This window comes from Oryctolagus cuniculus, chromosome 8 (genome assembly GCF_051225735.1).
Source record: "Oryctolagus cuniculus isolate XC-2025 breed Fujian yellow rabbit chromosome 8, ASM5122573v1, whole genome shotgun sequence".
Lineage (NCBI taxonomy): Eukaryota > Metazoa > Chordata > Mammalia > Lagomorpha > Leporidae > Oryctolagus > Oryctolagus cuniculus.
In genome coordinates this window covers 86,311,498-86,320,338 of record NC_142874.1, presented here as the reverse complement: position 1 = coordinate 86,320,338, position 8,841 = coordinate 86,311,498, and positions in this window count along the sequence as shown.

The window sequence follows — 8,841 nt, the reverse complement described above, 5'->3', positions numbered from 1 at the left end:
GAGTTTATTCAATTAAAGTAATTTTGATAATTTATTTTTAAATTCACATTGTGGGCATGCAGGCCATCATGTTGGGCTGATCTTGTTAACAGAGCACATGAAACCTGATGGTAAGAATATCACATGGGTGACAGCATCTTCCTTTGCATCTCATCGTGAGGCTCCATCATTTGTTTAAGGTGTTTGTGTTGATGCTCGTCAATTTTAGTTTTTGAAGGTGTTTTTTTGTCTTTGTCTACAAAATCTGTGTGGGGTTCATAGCATGTAGCTAATTGAGAGTCTTGACTATATCTATACAGCGCACATGCTAAGGTATTGTTAGCTTGTGCCAAATAGTTTTATTTACTTTTTAACTGATGACTAAAGTATCATGTGGTTCTCAAAAACAATTGAAGTCTGCTTGAAGAAGACTATAGAAAATGAAATGCTTGTCCAGGCTGCCTGGCAGACTGAAAGAAAGAGTGCCTGGAGAGCTCTGCCTCTCCAAGTGGCTCTCTCCCCACTCCCACTCAGATTCCTTTTACTAAGACCATCTCATTCTATTTCCCTACAACTTGCTTCAATTTCAACTTACTTTGCAAAGAACAGACATATAGAGGAGCAGACTTGTAGAAAAATATTTAAACTAAAATCTAACTTTAAAAAAAAAAAACCCATAGCTTTTAGTTGGTGAATATTTTGTATCATTGGCAGAATTTCCATCCACTTCCTAAGAACTTTGTCAAAATAACTTTCTTGCCAGTATCAGCCCCAGGAGCAATCCACCATCCATTGCTTTGTGCTCTGGGGAACAGCTGACCTTGGTTAGAAATTAATTTATTATTTCCTGTTTCCTTTACATCCCCCTCTCCCCTCCCCACCTCCTTGCTCTAATAATGACACATAAAGTTAATGAGCACTGGTAATTAAGAGGGCTGTTTTATAACAAGTGAGTTGGGTATTGGATGCCCTTGACCTAAACTTTACTTGAAGGAAGGATAACTGAGTACTTAGAAAACAGAATTCCAAATCAAAAGCCGAGGGTGGCTTTCCTGCCAATAACTGGTGGAGCTTTGGCTGGATCCCTTTACTTCTGTATATTTTACTTTCCCCATCAGTTAAATAGGACTTATAATAATTTCTTGTTAAGAGTTTTTGGATGCCCAGATGAAAGTTACAAAATGGTAGCAATATAACTTACAATTTTAGGAGAACTAGGCACTGTGAATATTTTTACAGCTTACAAAATGAAAAAATTTCCCTTAGTTGCCGTCTATACTTTTACCTACTTAAATCAATAAAAGTCACAACTTACATCTTTCAAATTAAATCACTTAAAATAACAAAAGGAATTAAAAATACTTTATTTCTAATATGTCTAATTTTACCCTCAGAAATTTAAAAAATACCATCTGATTATAGAAGTAATTCACTGAGGGAATATCAGCAGATGTAGAGACGAGAAGAAAAACAAATCAAATCACGGTGTGTCGATGTGGACTCGTCAGTTGCAACAGAGGTGCCACTTAGGGGGGAGAAGTTGGTAACTGGAAAAGCTGTGCATGCATCATAGGTTATATAGGAAGTCACTGGATCTGCTGCGCTCCAAGGAGGTCACCTACACGGACTTTTTAACACCTGTCTTGTTTTCACTTATTAGTCTATTTTGAGTAGCTTTCTTGTTACCAAAGTGTGTGTCACAAATGCTATGATCTACCTCCCAGATCCCCTTTCAGAACGAGGGGACTAACTTACCCAGCCTTGGCGCTCAGCTGCCTTTAGAACTCTTAGAAGAAGATATTCATCTGGCCCTAGGGCAAACCTATATCCAGCAGCTGCTGACTTTCATGGCTGGAAGGTGCAGGTTTATGAAGGCCAGGGTCCCTTGCCCTGACTCTAGATCGAGATTCCTGGGGGCTGTTCTGGCTCAGAACTCCCTCTGAGGCCTCCATGGAGACTGCATCACAGCCCACTGTGCCCTCCGCCCAGTCCTGCCCAACTCATTGCTTACCTTCCAGAGAAAGGTCTTACCAACCTCTCAGGTGCTCTTCTGTGTCTCAGAATTTACTCTCCGGGAGCACCGTCTGTTACGACTGACACTGGGAGTGGTCTGAGAAGGCAGACAGTAATATAAACCCCTGAAGCTGATCTGCTCCAGGCTCCTGGCCCAGTTGGCGGTGGGTACCCCATCAGTAGCAGTGGATAGAGCACAGACAACTCCTGATTAGGGAGTTAAAACTATTGAATAGTGATCTGGAATGGAATACTTGTGGAAGAAAATGCACTAGCTAGTGAGATGTATCAGGTGTTAATAAATAAGGGGAAAATAGTATAAAGCCAATGCAATCAGGTAGCTACTGCTAAGCTCAACTGACACTTTGGAAAAAAGTAATAAAAGATCAATAATGATTATTTAGCAATTAAATGCTAAGAGTGATAGAGGATTCCTTGGTAGCATATAGAGTCCTAGCTTCTAGCCCTCTGCATAGTGCCCTGTCCTTACCTATTACATCTTCCTGAATTTTCTCCCCCAATCTGAGATTCCTCCCTCTATCATGCAGACAACCTGCTCATTTTCTTGAGAAAGTGGGGCCCCTTATAGAGATGTAGTTCTCTTCTAGCTTTTACTACCTTCTTTAAGTCTCAACAAGTTTATATCTCTTTTTACAAAGAAATTCTCAGACTCTGAGTGCACAGAAGTCAACATTCCATTTTCAGTTTCCTTCTTAAGTTACTTCTTCAAAGCACGGAAGACCAAACCAAATTCTAGCATTGTGGTGCTATCTGTATTGTAGGGTCTTCCTCGGAGGTACACATTGCTTGTATCTGATGAATATACGTAGTGCACTCTGGCTTCCTCCAAACACCTTTCCTTTCCCCTGCCTTGGTTATTTGTCACCATCCTTGTCTCAGATTTTGAGCTTAGAGCCTGAAACATCTGGACAGGAGTGCCATCCCCACCACTTACTAACTTTGTGAAATCAAACGTGACACTGCTTCTCTGGGTCACTGCCTTGTTGCCTATACTGTGAAGAGAAAATGTAACGTAGGCACATAAATTAGCACAATGGCCTGAGTAAATACTCAGAAGCTGTCAACTGTTATTACTGTGCACTTCCTTCAGGTACTTCTGCTTTTTGTGCAGTGTCTTGGGGATTCACTGCCTTATCTCTCTTCATCGCTTCTATTCCTCAGTTTCCATGTTTTCTTCATCATTTGCTTTTCCTCTGTAGGAACAGCAGATAAAATAAGATCAAATCCTCTGAATCTGCCCACCCCTTCTTCACTGCCTTTGTATTTTTTTTAATTTTTTATTTATTTTTTATTTTTTTGACAGGCAAAGTGGACAGTGAGAGAGAGAGACAGAGAGAAAGGTCTTCCTTTGCCGTTGGTTCACCCTCCAATGGCCGCCGCGGCCGGCGCACCGCGCTGATCCGATGGCAGGAACCAGGAGCCAGGTGCTTTTCCTGGTCTCCCATTGGGGTGCAGGGCCCAAGCACTTGGGCCATCCTCCACTGCACTCCCTGGCCACAGCAGAGAGCTGGCCTGGAAGAGGGGCAACCGGGACAGAATCTGGCGGCCTGACCGGGACTAGAACCCGGTGTGCCGGCGCCGCAAGGCGGAGGATAAGCCTAGTGAGCTGCGGCGCCGGCACTCTTCTTCACTTCCTAACAGATACTTTCTTCATCCAGTCTTCCCACTGTGCCCATTTGTTTATCCTTAGCTTCAGGAAATACCTTTCTCTGCCTACAGTTCCCTTGAACTCTCTCTTCTTTATATCTCCTCGGTTGTTTGTTTTTAAAGTTCCTACTTACCACTTCTCCTATCTCTTCTAGTCTCTGACGACTTCCCTTCATGTCTTTGGACACTTTTGTGGTTTCTTTTCCCTTTTTCATATTTGTCCCTCACATCTGAGCCAGTGATGCTGTTCTCTTTTGCATACCTATCCCCTGTATCTTTGTAGCTATTACATCTATTTTTTTTTTTTCCAGAGAGCAATAGCATTCATTCACTCATCCACTCAGTGATAGTTGTTGAGAGCCTGCTGTCTTCAAAGCGTGCTAGATTGGGTCTTTGGAAGGTAGAAATTAAATTCATAGTGTCTGCCCTTAAAGAGTTCAGTGTCTAATAGAAAACATATGAATAAACAAATTCCATTTTTGGTAACAAGTCTGTGAAATGGCCAAAGGCGGGGTGAGTAGAGAGAGCTGACTGGTGAAAATTGAGGTTGAAGGAGGAGGTACAAGGAACCATTGACATCAGAGTTGAGTTTGGAAGCATAAGAATAAAGCAGGAGAAATGGGATGTAAATATGGTGAGAGCAGTGGAGAGTCATGTAAGGGGCCAATATTTGCCTCTGCATTGAATCAGATCCTTCATAGCCAAATCATAGCGCTCAGTGCTTCCAGGTAATTTCTTAAAACCTGGCTACCAGCTGTCCTTTGTTGACTGTATTCCTTATCAGCCACAGCCCTTCTTGGCTAACAAAGAATTGCTGGTTGGGTGATAATATATTCTTTATTGATAGAGCCTTATTTCATATTTCTCTCCCTCACACGCCAAACGCACACTAATTCATTTTAACTCATTATTTCATTTATGAAGAAAATAAAAATGTTTGCATTGATTTATGAACTAAAATGACCATGTAGTTCTGGCATCTTTTCTTCTGATAGATTTCTTAAACTTTGCATAAAAATCTTTACTTCTAGTAGTTAATAAATATACAGGCTGGCGCTGCAGCTCACTAGGCTAATCCTCCGCCTGCGGCGCTGGCACACCGGGTTCTAGTCCCGGTTGGGGCGCCGGATTCTGTCCTGGTTGCCCCTCTTCCAGTCCAGCTCGCTGCTGTGGCCCGGGAAGGCAGTGGAGGATGGCCCAAGTGCTTGGGCTCCTGCACCCGCATGGGAGACCAGGAGGAAGCACCTGGCTCCTGGCTTCGGATCGGCGTAGCTCTGGCCGTAGCGGCCATTTGGGGGGTGAACCAACGGAAGGAAGACCTTTCTCTCTGTCTCTCTCTCTCACTGTCCAACTCTGCCTGTCAAAAAAAAAAAAAGTAGTTAATAAATATGCTCCATTGATTTATTCAAATGATTTTATCATATGATTCCCAACTTATGCTCTCTTGGGCTTTGTAACGAAACTGCCTTCACAGATCCAAATGTTATTATTACTGTTGTTGCTGTGCCCTCCTCTTTCCTCATTTGCCTGCTCTCACCATAGCACAACTCACTACAGAAGCTCAGAGCTTAGTAAATAACAAGGTGAGCCAGAGCTCACGGGGCAGAGGTTTGGAAAAGAGATATGGGTGCTGGGGTGACATGGCTGTTGATATAGACCCAGCTGAAGGCAAGCTGAGGAGCTGTGGTGATAAAACCAGAGTATAGTATTCATAGCAATAGGGTTACTAAGCCATCCTGGCAGGCAAGGAATGGCTGGAATTTTTACTGTCTTTGTATTAAAATTATACACTAATTGAAGAAGATTGAAATATCTTTATTATCATTAGCAGTGAATGTGGTCTATATTTCCATTTCTTCATTTGTATCCCTAAATAGCTTTTTAATATTTTTTGTACATTCCTTGTAAGGTTGACACCCAGATTCATCATAGTTCTATTATTGTGAGTAGTACTTTATTTTCTAGTTGATTTTTGTAAGCTTATCTTGCATTAGGCAAACTTGCCAATCTTGCTAGTTTTAATAGTTGGTTGGCTCTGTTGGGTTTTCATTGTAGATTACCAAATTGCCAGCAATGGACTAAGTTTCTGGACTCAAAAGCCTTCCATAGCCTTGGCAGCTCATTTATTTTTATTTATTTACTTATTTATTTATTTGACAGGTAGAGTTATAGACGGTGAGAGAGAGACAGAGAGAAAGGTCTTCCTTCCGTTGGTTCACTCCCCAAATGGCTGCCACGGCCGGTGCTGTGCCAATCCAAAGCCAGGAGCCAGGTGCTTCTTCCTGGTTTCCCATGCGGGTACAGGAGCCCAAGCACTTGGGCCATCCTCCACTGCCTTCCTGGGCCACAGCAGAGAGCTGGACTGGAAGAGGGGCAACCGGGACTAGAACCTGGCACCCATATGGGATGCTGGCGCCGCAGGCAGAGGATTAACCAAGTGAGCCACGGCGCCGGCCCTGACACTAGACATCTTTAATTAGGAGGGTTAAGTATTTGTTTTCCTTACTAAGTGACACATGGCTTGAGAGAGTAAGGTCAGTTACAGAAACAAAACATGCTGAAGTTTTTATACATCCAAGTATGGTAAATACAAATTTGACCTCACTAAAGTAGAACTGAGTAAGATTTTGGCTTTCTCATCTTGATAGCTTTCCCACTAGAAATCTCCTGTCACCTGGGCTCTCAGATCCACCCACTTCCTGGTTTTGCCTCAAAAGAATTAAGTATCTTATAGGAAGATGCAGTCTAGCTCTGTCAACACTGCTTGCAAGCTGTGTGACTGCTCTGCCTCTTAATTTTCTAATGCATACAATGGGAAGACAACCATAAATAAATGTGGAAGTTTTATGGATGTTTTTTATAGTCTCTTGCTCTTCTCAGCACATTCTTCTTATTTTAAAAAAGATTTATTTATTTTTATTTGAAAGAGCTACAGAGTGAAAGGGAAAGATAGAGAGAGATGTCTTCTACCCACTGGTTCAATCCCCAAATGGCCCCAACAGCCCCAAAGCCAAGAGCTAGGAGCTTCTTTTGGGTCTCCTATGTGGGTGACAGGAGCCGAAGCACTGGGCCATCCTCCGCTGCTTTTCTCAGGCCATTAACAGGGAGCTGGATTGGAAGTGGAGCAGCCAAGATTTGAACTGGTGCCCATAAGGATACCAGCATCACATGTGGCAGCTTTACATTTACCCTGTACACTGCAACGCTGGCCCCCCAGTCTTCTGACCAGAGTGTATTTCAGCAAAGGAGTAAGACTTTCCCAACCAATTATTCCATTTCATTTGCTCCCTTCATTGATTTCTCTGCCCATTGACTTAGGAGCAGGTCATGCTGAGTCTGTAAAGTGACAACACTGGCTGGAGTCCAGTTAGCATCTAAAGCTGCTCTCTGGGGCATCCTACTCCTCTTACCTCCCCCTCATTCCTACTTTCTTGTCGAGAATGTTTCATTGTAAAAAAGTCCACTGGCATTTCATACCCTTCAGGTGTCTACATCGTACAGGTCTGTGTGTCTCTAAGTGCAGGTTTAAAAATCAAAAGCACCAAAGCAGAGGGTCTGGTTGGATCAGGAAGGCAATAGGGCACTTTCCCGATAACATTGTTTTCCCCAACAAAACATAAACCTGAACAAATGAATCTACGGGATCACTGGTGCCGGGGAAAATTCTTTCCTTTTTCTTTCTTGTTTTTTTTTTTTTTTTTTTTTTTTTTTTTTTTTGGTGCCTGGTAGAGTTATTCCTATCTTCCAAAGACGGAGCCCTAATGAGCTCCAGCGGGACAGAAGTCTGTCAATCACAGGGTACTTTTCTAGTATCGTCATCTCTGCCCCATCAGAGAACCACAAGGCATGAAATAATTAGAAAGCCCAAAGTAACTGCTCTGTTTTACAAGAGTAAAATCCTTATGTGGATCATTTACATAAACTTGTCACTTCCCATTATAGTTCTAATGTAAGCTGGGTAATAATTGCAGGCGCACTGGGGGAGGGGAGGTCAAGGTAGGCTTTGCTTCCATATTGGAAGCCCAAGGTGCGCATGTGCTATGCCTTTCCCCACCCCCACCTTCAGCCACGGCTGAATTAATGGAAAGTATCTTTTCTTTTCCATTAAATAAGAACTATTCGTGCTGCTATGGCAGCAGACCCTGTGCTTAAGAGAAGGGAAAAAAAGCTTTTGCATCAAGCTATTGTTAGGGGAGAATTCACTTTGAGGAGCATTTCAAAGCTGATCCGATTGGAGAAAGAATCATGTTAAATATTTGCTATGAAATATTTATAAGAACACAAGAGCAATTGACGAAGTTGCCTGGGAAAATAAGCATTTCTCTTCATTTGGATATTTTATGTTGGGGGTTTACATGCTCTCGGGCAAACTTAGCTAAGTGTAAATGCATGTGTGGCGTGTGTGCACAAATGCGCGTGTGCACACACACAAACACACACACACACACACACACATGGTTGAATGCATTGATAGGATTTAGGCCAATCTGCATCTGAATGCTGTTTCCCAAATACAGCAGCAAGAAGAGGTCACTGAAGACTGTTTGATAATTGTGTTTGAAGAAGCACTGTACTGATGCCAACAGAACAAGACGGCCCTGGACTTGCCAGGAGCCAGGCAGCCGGCTTACAAACGGGATTCACACTTTCCATATTCACACCCTAGCACAGGGACTCTTGGAGGGGATAGGCTTTTCTGAACCCTGCCCTTGATTCCATCAGCATAAAACTGACAATACCCAAGTGTAAGCACTGGAAAAGAAAAAAAAAAAAAACAAAGTGGTTTGTTTGAAGGCAGAATAAATGTTATCATAGTGTTACCATCTGTGTGGTTTGTGGATTAAAAAAAAAATTAGCACTCAAACCCTGCCCACCTGCACATGGAATTATGTACTAAAGTATGTCAAACAATGTACTGACTTTTGTAGTTAAAAGAAGCTCCGTATCAGCTGTGTATAAATTTCAATATCTTTGGACCTCTTCTTTCTATTGAGATGAAAGAAATGAAAATATTGCAGTGAAATGAAAATGCACTGTCTTCCATAATTAACTCCCGTGTTTAGCTCTTACTGTTTGCCACGTGAGCCTTGTGATCGTTTTAGGTATCGTCTCATACTAGTTTATGAGGTAGGGTAGTATGATGAGCAACCACATCGCTAACTAGGTAATGTACAGTCCTGC